The sequence below is a fragment of the Bubalus bubalis genome, chromosome 6 (assembly GCF_019923935.1).
Source record: "Bubalus bubalis isolate 160015118507 breed Murrah chromosome 6, NDDB_SH_1, whole genome shotgun sequence".
NCBI lineage: Eukaryota > Metazoa > Chordata > Mammalia > Artiodactyla > Bovidae > Bubalus > Bubalus bubalis.
In genome coordinates, this window is record NC_059162.1 from 21,886,493 (window position 1) to 21,898,728 (window position 12,236).

The 12,236-nt window shown below is 44.5% G+C and overlaps 1 protein-coding gene across 4 annotated transcripts in view; it reads left to right on the top strand.

The window, feature by feature from the left end:
- Positions 1-12,236, top strand: part of PDZK1 (PDZ domain containing 1) — a 55,606-nt gene that overhangs the window by 11,914 nt on the left and 31,456 nt on the right. The window contains exons 1-2 of one of the 4 annotated variants that reach the window (XM_025287971.3): positions 4,497-4,512; positions 4,617-4,732. The exons of 1 other annotated variant lie outside the window; for it this stretch is intronic. The gene's annotated coding sequence lies outside the window, so the exon portion shown is untranslated. Of the gene's footprint in view, positions 1-4,496; positions 4,513-4,597; positions 4,733-5,116; positions 5,364-12,236 lie in introns of those variants that run through there. 2 more of the 4 variants (XM_006051124.4, XM_006051122.4) reach the window with 2 other exon arrangements.

A 12,236-nucleotide genomic window follows, 5' to 3' on the forward strand; every position in this document is an offset into this window, starting at 1 on the left:
GCTCTAGAGCATGGACTTATTTGCCCTGTGGCATGTGGAATCTTCCTGGACCAGAGATCAAACCCATGTCCCCTGCTTTGGCAGGCAGATTCCTAACCACTGGAGTACCAGGGAAGTTCTATTTTTAGTTTTTCAAGGAACCCTCATAATGTTCTCCATAGTGGCTATGCCAATTTACATTCCTCCCAACAGTGTATCAGGGTTCCCTATTCTCCACACCCTCTTCAGATTTTATCATTTGTAGACTTTTTGATGATGGCCATTCTGATTAGTATGAGGTGAAACTTCAGTGTAGTTTTGATTTGCATTTCTCTAATAATTAGTGATGTTGAGCATTTTTTCATGTGCTTTTTAGCTATCTTTATGTCTTCTTTAGAGGAATGTCTATTTAAGTCTTTTGCCCTCCCCCTTTTTTATTGAGCTAAATAAGCTGTTTGTATATTTTGAAGATTAAGCCCTTGTTTGCATTCTTTGAAATTATTTTCTCCCAGCCCATAGGTTGTTTTTTTACTTTGTTTATGGTTTCCTTTGCTATGCAAAAGTTTATAAGTTTGATTAGGTCCTATTTGTTTATTTTTATTTCTTTTGCCTTGGGAGACTGACCTGAGAAAACATTGCTATGATTTATGTCCAAGAATATTTTGTCTGTGTTGTCTTCTAGGAGTTTTATGATATCTTATATTGCAGTCTTTAAGCCATTTTGAGTTTATTTTTGTGTACGGTGTGAAGAAGTACTCTAACTTCATTGATTCAGCTGCCTGGCTTTCCAAACACCACTTGCTGAACAGACTGTCTTTTCTCCATTGTATAGTCTTGTCTCTTTTGTTAAAGACTAATTGACTTTCAGTGTGTGGGTTATTTCTGGGCTCTCTAGGCTGTTCCTTTGATCCATATACCTGTTTTTGTGCCAATACCACACTGTTTTGATTATTGTGTGTTTGCAGCATTGTCTAAAGCTGACGTTTTGAGAGGCAAAGTAATGCTAAGTGATAGAATCATTTCTGGAAACATGGCAGACTAGAAAATCTGAAATCCCTTTCTCTACAAAGTTCATGGAAATACTGGGTAAAATATATATTAAAAAAAATTGTTTTCAACTAGATAGTTGAACTTGGAAAAAAGGAAAGAAATTGCTAAGGTCCAGAAGTGAATAGAAAGTGAAGTGAAAGAAAGTGAGGAGAAAGCTAAAAACCAATAACCAAGTAGACTATTTTCCCAGGGTCACTTTGGGACAGGAGTTAAGACCTAGGAACTGAGACCCTGCATGGAGCCCAGAATCTCAGAAGGCTACAACCTCAGTGAAAGGGTGGGATAAAAACCAATCCTGTTGGCAAAAGGAGATTCATTTATCCACTCACTCATTCATTTTTGGAAAGCTTGCTATAAGCTAGGCTTATATTCTAAGCCTAATATAACATAGGCTTATATTCCAAGCTAGGCTCCTGGAATACAGTGACAAAACAATTACAAATCTCTATCCCTGGGGGGATAATCTGGTGGGGAAGAGACAGAATATAATTAATAAACATTATATAAACATGATAAAAGGAGATAGGTTTATGGAAAAAACAGAACAGGGTAAAATGGATCAGGAATAAGAAGGAAACCACCTGTCTTGGCCTGGACTCTGAGAAGAAAAAGAATCTTCTCTTGCAAGTTCCTGACCATGGATCTGCTTTCAGGAGGTGCTGGTGCTGTAACTGACATTCATTTTTTGCATGATCTAGAAATGGCAACCCACTCCAGTGTTCTTGCCTGGAGAATCCCAGGGACGGGGGAGCCTGGTGGGCTGCCGTCTATGGGGGGTCGCACAGAGTCAGACATGACTGAAGCGACTTAGCAGCAGCAGCAGCAGAAGCACTACAGCAAGTAACCAACATAAATTGACCCAAGGTTTTTCGTGTCTTTCTTTACCATTCTATGTGTATGGAGAAGATCTGCTTGACAAAAACAAAACAGAAAACCCTCCACCCAAGCTGCCAGGTGTTCCATAGATAAAGCCCAGGCAAATTTAAGCTCACAATAAAAAATATAAAACTGTTAATAGCAGATTTAAGATTCAATTCAGCATCTATTTGATGCCAAATTCCATGCTCATAACTCTTGCCCCTATATACACCAGGGCAGGACTCACAGCACTTAGGTTCTCAGAATCTTAGAGTTGGAAGCAACCCAAGAAATCACCTACTCCAATCCCCTAACAATGCAGGACTTCTTTCTGTAACATGACACAGGTTATCCTCAGCCTCTTCTTGAGTACCTCTAGGGAAGGAGAGCACATTCCTTGGATAGTGGGAGGCCTTATTGTAGAGGAAAAACAATTCTACCTAAGGAGACAGACAGGCTCTGTAAGCCTTCTGAGCCAGGAGATCTGATAGGATAATTAACCAGATGGATTTAAAGGCTTCTTATCTGTAAAATAAGATAAGGGGCTTATCCTGGGGCATCCCTGGTAGCTCAGACCTAAAGCATCTGCCTGCGATACAAGAGACCTGGGTTCGATCCCTGGGTCAGGAAGATCCCCTGGAGAAGGAAATAGCAACCCACTCCAGTATTCTTGCCTGGAGAATTCCATGGACAGAGGACCCTGGTAGGCTACAGTCCACGGGATCGCAAAGAGTTGGACACAACTAAGCGACTTCACTTCACTTATTTGTAAAATGGGGATATTGTCTCATAAGATCATGCTGAGGGTTAACAGAATAATGGATATAAAGGCTTACCAGGCACACACAATAGACAATGTTATTTTCCCTTATCTTTAATGTCTAGCTCTAAGTAACTGATTTAAATAATCAGCAAAAAGACCTACTCTGCTTTGCATTAACCAGATCACAGCCACTTATTGCCATGAGATTTTTTAAAATCCAAATTTTAGTGAGGGCAAATCTCATTCAGTTCCATGTAACAGTGGGGAAGAGTTTTGTCATTAAAACAAACAACTGCTCATTTCTGTTTAACTTTGAACCAATAGTGTCTCTGTATATCAAGCCCTCTTCTATTTCCAGTTTCCAGGCTATTGTTATCTATCCCATCTGGCCTGGGGTGAAGAGTAAGTCTGAGAAATCTCTGAATACAGACGGAGGGTAAACTGCACTGTGAAGCTGCCTTTTCTTTTAATCATCCAATTTTTTTTTTTATTTTAGAAATTTCAAGAATAATTCTGCTGACTTTGGCTACTTTAAAAATTAAAGAATTATTTCAATGCAACACAATTCATCCACTTGTAGGTGTATAGTTTGGTTGGTCAGTGTAGACAAAACCCACACTTGAGATAAAGAACTAATTCCCTCACCTCCAACTTTCCCCTTTAGGCCTTTGATTTTAAGAGGGATGCTGACAGGCTGGGATCCAGGGCAAGAAGTATTGAAGTCATGGCAAAGGCAGACCACCTGAAGGAATGAAGAGATCCACTGACTCCCAGAGGAATGAAGGCTTATGAGGGATACAGCTTCCCTGGTGGCTCAGTGGTAAAGACTCTGCCTGCAGTTCAGGAGACCGGGGTTCGATCCCTAGGTTAGGAAGATCCCCTGGAGAAAGAAATGGCAACCCACTCCAGTGTTCTTGCCTGGAGAATTCCATGGACAGTGGGCCTGGTGGACTATATTCCATGGGGTCACAAAGAGTTGGACAGGACTGAGAGACTAACACACATGGGGAATACATCAGCCTTCAAATATTTGAAGAGCTGCTATGCTGAGTAGAGTACACTTAGTGTGTAGCTCAGAGGGAGCCGTGAGGACTCAGGGGCAGAAGTGAGAGATGTTTTGATTCAATATAAAAAAACTTCTAAAAACAATGTTATAACAAGCATTTACCTGATGAAAGTAAGTGAGACTCAGAGTTAAAAATGAATTCCTCAAGGCTTCTTGGTGGTCCAGTGGTGAAGAATCCACCTGCTAATGCAGGGGACATGGGTTCAATCCCTAGTCCAGGAAGATCCCACATGCTGCAGGGCAACTAAGCCTGTGTGCCACAACTACTGAAGTCCACACACCCTAGAGCCTGAATTCCATAACAAGAGAAGAGAAGCCACCTCAATGAGAAGCCCACATATCGCAGCTAGAGAGTAGCCCCTTGATCACTGCAACTAGAGAAAGTCTGACTGCAGCAACGAAGACCCAGGGCAGTCAAAATAAATAAATTCCTCTAGATCAAACATGCAGTAAGTGATGGAGTCAGAATTTGAATCCAGGTGTTCTGATCTTACATCCAGATCTTTCCCCTTCTACTGTCCACTTTGGAAGACATGTAGGAGGCCCAGGTAGATGTGAAGGTGGAGATGACCTGATATGAACTAGCTACTCAGATGTTTGTCATTGTTGGCCATTTACCCTCTGGCTCCTGCCACGCCTTCACCCGAGAGCAGCCAAGGCCCAGCAAAGACAAGAGGCGCTTTTGGAACGTAGGTGGAGGAGGGTGAGGCCACCCTGTCCTCAGCCTGTGGTTCTCTTTGCTTCACTGCTCGGAGCAATCTCTTGCCCTGATTTCCAGTGTGGGCTGAGGATCCAGGTCAGTGAGAAGCCCAGCACTGGGTCTGCCTGTGTGGGTGCTGCTGATAGGGATCAGGTGCTCGGGGCTGGGGGCTGAGCTCAGGACGCCACTGTGCTTCCCAGGCGCTGGCCCAGGAGCTTGTGGAAGTGCCTCCACCTGCCCAGCAGGGCTTGCCTGAGAGGTTCTGAGCGTGGACGGGGAAACCAGTTGTCGGAGAAGAGAAACAGAGCACCCTCAGGTGAGACAGAAAAAGGAAAAAGAGAGAGAGGAGAGAGTGTATGAGGAGAGCAAGGGAGTTGGGAAATAAGAGCAGGGGCTTTACTGGCTCAGCTTCTAGGGAGCCTGCAAAGTAAGAACGCCAGGTGGAGAGGAGGCAGGATGGGCATACACGGAGCTTTGCTCCTTTTACTGGGACTTCTTGGCCTGTGGCCTCCCAAGGGTGAGGTGGCACAGGCACTGCTCCCCAGGAAGACCTCAGGGTGCTCAGGTGCTGGCGATCAGCACTGCCCTTGGCCTGGGGGACAGTGGTGCTCTGAGGCTTGGGTATTGCTTGGGTGTGACTGAGGCATCTGCCGAGCGGAAGGCCCCTCCCTCCTGGCTGGCCTCGCCTCCCGCTCTGCGCCCCTCTCTAAGCAGATGGGCCTGAGCCTTGGGTTTGCTGAGGGTTTTCCAGGTTTGCCCAGCTCAGAGCCCAGCCAGCTGACAGCAAGCTGGACAGAGGTCATTTGAACTCAGACCACACATCCCTGTTAAATATATCAGCTTTTAAATCAACCTTTGTTCAAAGTCCAATGAGTTCCAACTAGAGCTCACCAGCAGAGAGAGAACCGCCTGGTGAGGCCAGTGGCTCTTCTTCCTCCAGGACCTAGGTAAGAATTGACTCGGGGTCCCCGTGACTGAGGGCCCTGACCACCTAGGCCCAGACCCCCTTCTTTCTTTTTCTTTTTCCATTTCTATGTAGTAGCTGGCTGTCCAGGGCAGAAGAGAGCCTGGTGGGAAAGAAGCCAGGCAGGCCCCTTTGGTGATGGTGGGATTTGGGGGTGAGGGATTCTCCACACTCTGAGGTTCTCTGTGCATGAGACACCCAGACCCTCACAGTCTGGGGTCTGCTTCACAAGAGAATAGGTGATCTGACCCTCAGAGCAAGGTTTCCCACGGTTGCACGGGCGTTTGGTGTGTAGCCAGAGGGAGGGAGACAACAAACTTCACAGATTTCCAGGGGAATTCTTTCTCTCACAGGACCTTCCCACTGTTCAAGGGCTTTGGGTAGTAGAGATTTTCTTTTGGAAGCAGCTGTTAAAAGATACAACCTAACAACTTTCTCACTGGAAAATAAAAAGGCTTTTTATCATGTTATAGCTCTGAGAAATAAGAAAAGTCAGTGGATTTTTAGGCTGACCGAATTTTAAAACAGATCCCCAGACTTTACCCTCTGGAGTGTCTAGTTCTTTGGATCTTGTGAGGCCATGAAAAATCTTTTTTTTTCCTTCTGCAACATCCCTTCAGATGATTCTTGTGGGAAGGGATGTCTGGGAGCCACTACTTAGTAACTTATTTCCTAAGCGGAAGTGGTCAAGGGACTTAAGTGTGACTGTCGTCTCGGGGCTCCCCAGCAGAGGAGATTCCTGGTCTGGGCTGGCTCTGCAGGAACATACACCTCCTCAGTTACAGTTCCTGCAACGTTGCACCCATGAATGAACTCTCAGTCCCATTTCCAAAAGGCACAGGGGCTCTTTGTCTCAGGCCATGGTTGTCTAGTCACCTGGAGTCACATGTTCTTCCCTGCAGCAAATAACTCAGGGACTTTGAGTCTCTGTGTTATGACAAAGCAAATTGTTCTTATCTTTGATTCTTTTGTTTGTTCTTTGCACCATAAACTATGAAGTTGCTAGTAATGATGTCTTACGTTCATAGACCACTGGTTAGACAACTCTTTCTCATCCCAGGGAAGGAACATGGGACTGGAATACAAATAACTTGGGCTTTGATTCAGTTGTTAGTGACAGGCCATTAGACAAGTCCCTTTGCCAACTGGAGCCTAAAGTTTATTGCCTATTAAAGGCTCTCATCTTTCCCCCAAGGCTGTATTGAAAATAAAATTAGAAATATGTGTTCAAGCATAACCACAAATGTGCTTACATTTCAAATATGTGTCTCCAAAGGCCCTGTGGAGCAGTGGGGCAGCCTTGCTGTCAGCTGGGAGATCTTGTGTTTTAATCTGGTTGAAAGTGTTAGTCACTCAGTGTTCTGACTCTTTGCGACCCCATGAACTGTAGCCCACCAGGCTCCTCTGTCCATGGGATTTTCCAGGCAAGAATACTGGAAAGAGTTTCCATTTCCTTCTCCAGGGGATCTTCCCAACCAGGGATCAAACCCGGGTGTCATGCATTGCAGGCAGACTCTTTATCGTCTGAGCCAACAGGGAAGTCCTTAAAAATGTGGAACGAATTTGCATATCATTTCATTGAGTCTCTGTTTACTGATCTATCAGTAAGGGGCTGAGACTAGATGATTGCTGGTGTGCTTTTCAGCCCCCCAAGTATGATAGATACTGGAGCTTTGAAGGCCGGTTCCTGCTTGTCATTTGGGTATGAATGGAAATGTTACCTTCCCAGGAATGGCTTTTAAATTCAGCTTCCTCCTTCCACCTCACCACCAGATCTCATCATTTGTAGCCTTTATCATCAGAAATCATCTTGTCTACTTTTTGTCACCTTTGGCAGACGTTAAGCTCTAGAAAGCAGGGGTCCTGACTTTTGTGTTACCTGGTCTTAGAACGATACCTGCCATAGAGTAGATGCTTAGCTTCACTGATAAACGGAAGTTAGTGTGGCAGGGAGAGAGCTGCAAGAATAGAGTCAGTATGTTTGGATAATGCTTTTATCAAGGAGGAGGCTGAAGAACTCTGATACTCTCTCAGGCACTTAAGGTCCTTGCCCGCATGTGAGCTAAGTCACTTTAGTCGTATCCAATTCTGTGTGACCCATGGACCGTAGCCCGCCAGGCTCCTCTGCCCATGGGATTCTCCAGGCAAGAATACTGGTTTGAGTTGCCATGTCCTCCTCCAGAGGATCTTCCTGGCCTAGGGATTGAACCTGTGACTCCTGTGGCTCTTGAATTGGCAGGCGGGTTCTTTACCACCAGTGCCACCTGGGAGGCCCTGAAGGCCCTAAGTCTGATAGAATGGGAATGGACGTCTCTGGACATCTTGGTCAAATGATTTTCACATTTGTTGCACAGGAATTTGATGACAGTGACAAGGCAGGGCTAGAACTAGACATATTTTCCTAAAGAGTTCAGCATCTCCTTTCCTTGGCCCTTCATGATGATCTCTTTGCCTGGTGAGCATCATCGCTAAATGATTAAGTATTAGAAACCTGAATTGCAGAACAGATGTGTTCTTACTCTCATGAGGAAATCGCCTATTTCCTCATCTGTCAAATGGGTGTAATAGAACCTAGTTCCTAACGTTATGAGAATGAGACTGGAGAAGCACATAGTGCCTCTCGCACCTTAAGTGCTACTATTCTGATGATCATCAGACAGTTTTATGATGGGCATGACCCCAAGGAAGGAAGGAACCCAGGCAGTGGAGAGGAGTTTTGATAAATATGAAAGATAGCTCCTCCTCAGCTCCATGGCAGCTGTGGTCCGAGATTCACCACTCGTGAACATGTGTGCTTGCTTAGTCACTACATCATGTCCAACTCTTTTTGCTACCCTATGGACTGTAGCCCTCGAGGCTCCTCTGTCCATAGGATTTCCTAGGCAAGAATACTGGAGTGGGTTGCCTGTTCCTCCTCCAGGGGATCTTCACTGCCCGGGGATCGAACTCGCATCTCCTGCATTGGCAGGCAGACTCTTTACTGCTGAGCTACCAAAGAAGCACCCCTGCCTCCACCCCTCTGATTCGTGAACATGCCTCTGCTATTCCTTTTGCCTGGAATGCCTTCCTCCTCCCAGTCTAACTACTTGGGTTCCTTAACACAGCCCTCATGGTTGGGAGGCTGGGCAGATGGTGGGAGGAACCCAGATTCAACTGAGTTTAAATCCAGATTCTGCTGCTTATCCAAATAGCCATGGAAAACCAGCTTACATTTTCAGGGACTTTTCTCTTGTGAAGCGGACCATTAGGATTAAGTGAGAACTCATAAAATGTAACCTAGGCTGGTGCTTGGAGCCTAGTAGGAGCTCAATAAATGTGTATAAAAATAACAAACATTTTCTTTTCTTGTTGAAATTTAGAGGCTGGAGTGATTCCTTCGGACTGTAGTGGTCAGGCAAGGATTTGTATATGACCTATAATTTGAGCTTCCCTGGTGGCTCAGATGGTAAAGTGTCTGCCTGCAATGCGGGAGACCGGGGTTCAATCCCTGGGTTGGGAAGATCTCCTGGAGAAGGAAATGGCAACCCACTCCAGTATTCTTGCCTGGAGAATTCGACGGACGGAGGAGCATGATAGGCTACAGTCCATGGGATTGCAAAGAGTCGGACACGACTGAGCGACTTCACTTTCACTTTTAAAATTGGGGAACACATGTATACCTGTGGCGGATTCATTTTGATATTTGGCAAAACTAATACAATTATGTAAAGTTTAAAAAATAAAATAAAATTAAAAAAAATTAACTATAGGGATAGTTAGGGAGTTTGGGATGGACATGTACACACTGCTGTATTCAAAATGAATCAACAAGGGCCTACTGTATAGCCCGTGGAACTCTGCTCAGTGTTATGTGCCAGCCTGGATGGGAGGGGAGTTTGGGGCAGAATGGATTCATGTATATGTATGGCTGTGTCCCTTCCCTGGTCTCCTAAAACTATCACAACGTTGCTAATCAGCTGTACCCCAACAGAAAATAAAAGGTTTAAAAAATAATTAGCACTAAAAAAAAAAAATAAAAAATAAAATAAAATAAAATTTGAACGGAGCCTTGAATATGGTTAGGTCTTTAATTCATCCACTTGGAAAAAAATGTGACCTACTATAAATAAATAATTGGGGGTGGGGGCTGGAGGTGTTTCAGGCAGAGCATGTGGGGTGAGCAAAGGGCGGGCTGGGTGTGGGTGACTACATGCGTGCTGAAAGGTGACACTGAGGAGCAGAGGGGGATAAAGTTGGGCTTGATTATGTTGTGCCTCAAAGCCTGCCTGATCAAGGAGTTTGGAATTTTAGGTTCTTTTTTTCTTTTTTTAAAGTTTTTATTTTGTATTGGAGTATAACCAATTAACAATGTTGTGATATTTTCAGGTGAACAGCGAAGGGATTCAGCCATATATATACATGTTTCCATTCTCCCCTAAACCCTCCTCCCATCCAGACTGCCACTTAAAATTGAGCAGAGTTCCATGTGCTATACAGTACGTCCTTTTTGATTATCCATTTTAAATATATCAGTGTGTGTACGACCTTCCCAAACTCCCTAACTATCCCTTCCCCCCATCCTTCCCCACTTCCTTGCAACTAAAAATTTGCTCTCTGTTTTGTAAGTAAGTTCGTTTGTATCATTTCTTTTTGAATTCCACATATAAGGGATGTCAAATGCTATTTCTCCTTCTCTGTCTGACTTCTCTCAGTATGACAATCTGTAGTGGATTTTAGGTTCTTAAGTGTTGTTTTTAGAGACTAACATGGTGAAAGAAAGACCAGGCAATTTGTCTTGAGGCAGTGACTGGGAGAGGCCAGAGGACTTTAAGTTATAGGGAAAAAAGCCAGGGGGCAGAAATGCAGATTCAAAAGGTATTGAAAAGCAAGATACCTACTTTGGGAGACACTCTCATCTGGCCAATCCTCAGGATAGTTTGGCTATTTTCAGGCACCAGTTTTGTCAGCAGCACAAAGTATCCTTTCTCCAAGGGTGACTCTTGTTTCCACATGATATTGACTTCGTCTCTCTCCCAACTTGCAGAACTCTTAGATCAGCAGGTAGAGTGAGGAAGGCCTTGAACTCCAACAAGGAGTCCTGTCTTCTAGGACAAAGTATCCTTCATGATGGGTGGGTGGGGGGAGGGGCATTCAGTGCCAGCAGGCCAAATGAATTTCAAGATAAGCAGATTCCATTCCTTATCATAAGAGAGAAACAAGAATCATTCACAGCCTCTGAGCACTCTTCTCTACTGGAACACATTTCATTAATTTCCCATACTGGAAATTTATGGCTGCCTAAGTCCAAAATCACTGTAGATGGTGATTGCAGCCATGAAATTAAAAGATGCTTACTCCTTGGAAAGAAAGTTATGACCAACCTAGATAGCATATTAAAAAGCAGAGATATTACTTTGCCAACAAAGGTCCATCTAGTCAAGGCTATGGTTTTTCCAGTGGTCATGTATGGATGTGAGAGTTGGACTGTGAAGAAAGCTGAGTGCCGAAGAATTGATGCTTTTGAACTGTGGTCGTGGTGAAGACTCTTGAGAGTCCCTTGGACTGCACGGAGATCCAACCAGTCCATACTAAAGGAGACCAGTCGTGGGTATTCATTGGAAGGACTATGCTGAGGCTGAAACTCCAATACTTTGGCCACCTCGTGCGAAGAGTTGACTCATTGAAAAAGACCCTGATGCTGGGAGGGATTGGGGGCAGGAGGAGAAGGGGATGATGACAGAGGATGAGATGGCTGGATGGTATCACCGACTCGATGCACGTGAGTTTGGGTGAACTCTGGGAGTTGGTGATGGACAGGGAGGCCTGGTGTGCTGCTATTCATGGGGTTGCAAAGAGTTGGACACAACTGAGCGACTGAACTGAACTGAAGACCAAACAGTAATCTTTACAGTGGGAAGGTACAGTTAGCAAAAACTTATCTTGGAGCCCTACTTATTTTTCTATTTTTGATACTAATTTAAAACTAATACACTGGAGTGTTTTGAATTTCCACACCTCTTGCTTTTTAAAGGAGGAATCCAGCTGGCTTAATCTGCAGCAAAGATATTGAATCTGCTCTAGGTAAAATATTTTTGAAGAAGGATGAAATTGAATTTCATTTATCTCTTCCTTGCTTGAGACATCTGTCAATACCAACTGAGATACAATAGGATTTCTTCTATGTTGTTGGAAGAAACAGTGTCTCCCAAGGCTCTTAGGCAGGCTGTGAAAGAAGACACACCTGGCCCAGCACAGAAGCCCGTGATCAGGGCTGTCAGGTATAGAGGATTCTCTGATGGTCTATAGGTGCTGACATAACATCACCAGTCTCTACCAGTCGTAGTTTTCCAACAAAAGTCTGTGTTAGTCACTTAGTTGTGTCTGACTCTGTGACCCCGTGGACTTGCCTGTCAGGCTCCTCTGAGCATGGAAGTCTCCAGGCAAGAAATCTGGAATGAGTTGCCATTTTCTTCTCCAGGGCATCTTCCCAACCCAGGGATTGAACCCAGGTCTCCTAGCATTGCAGACAGATTCTTTACCAACCAAGCCACCAGGGAAGCCCAACAAAAGTCTAGTGATTTCTTTGTCTAACTCATTACACAGAAATGCTGAAGAGGCAGCATTTCTCACAACGGCATGATGTGTGGATATGCCTGGTTGAGCTTCCTGGGAAGGTTGCTTTCTCCTTGCTGAAGTTCAAAGTGTTTTGCAGACCAGCATGGAGTTTTAGGGTAAAGTGAGGAACATTCAGTTTGAATGTTAGCCGAGAGTTCCTGCCCTCTCTTCCCTTCATGCCTCAATGAAACGGAAATCATTTACTCTCTGGTTACATCCTAGGTTATACAAACATCCTCCTACAGTTGCAGCAACTAGGATT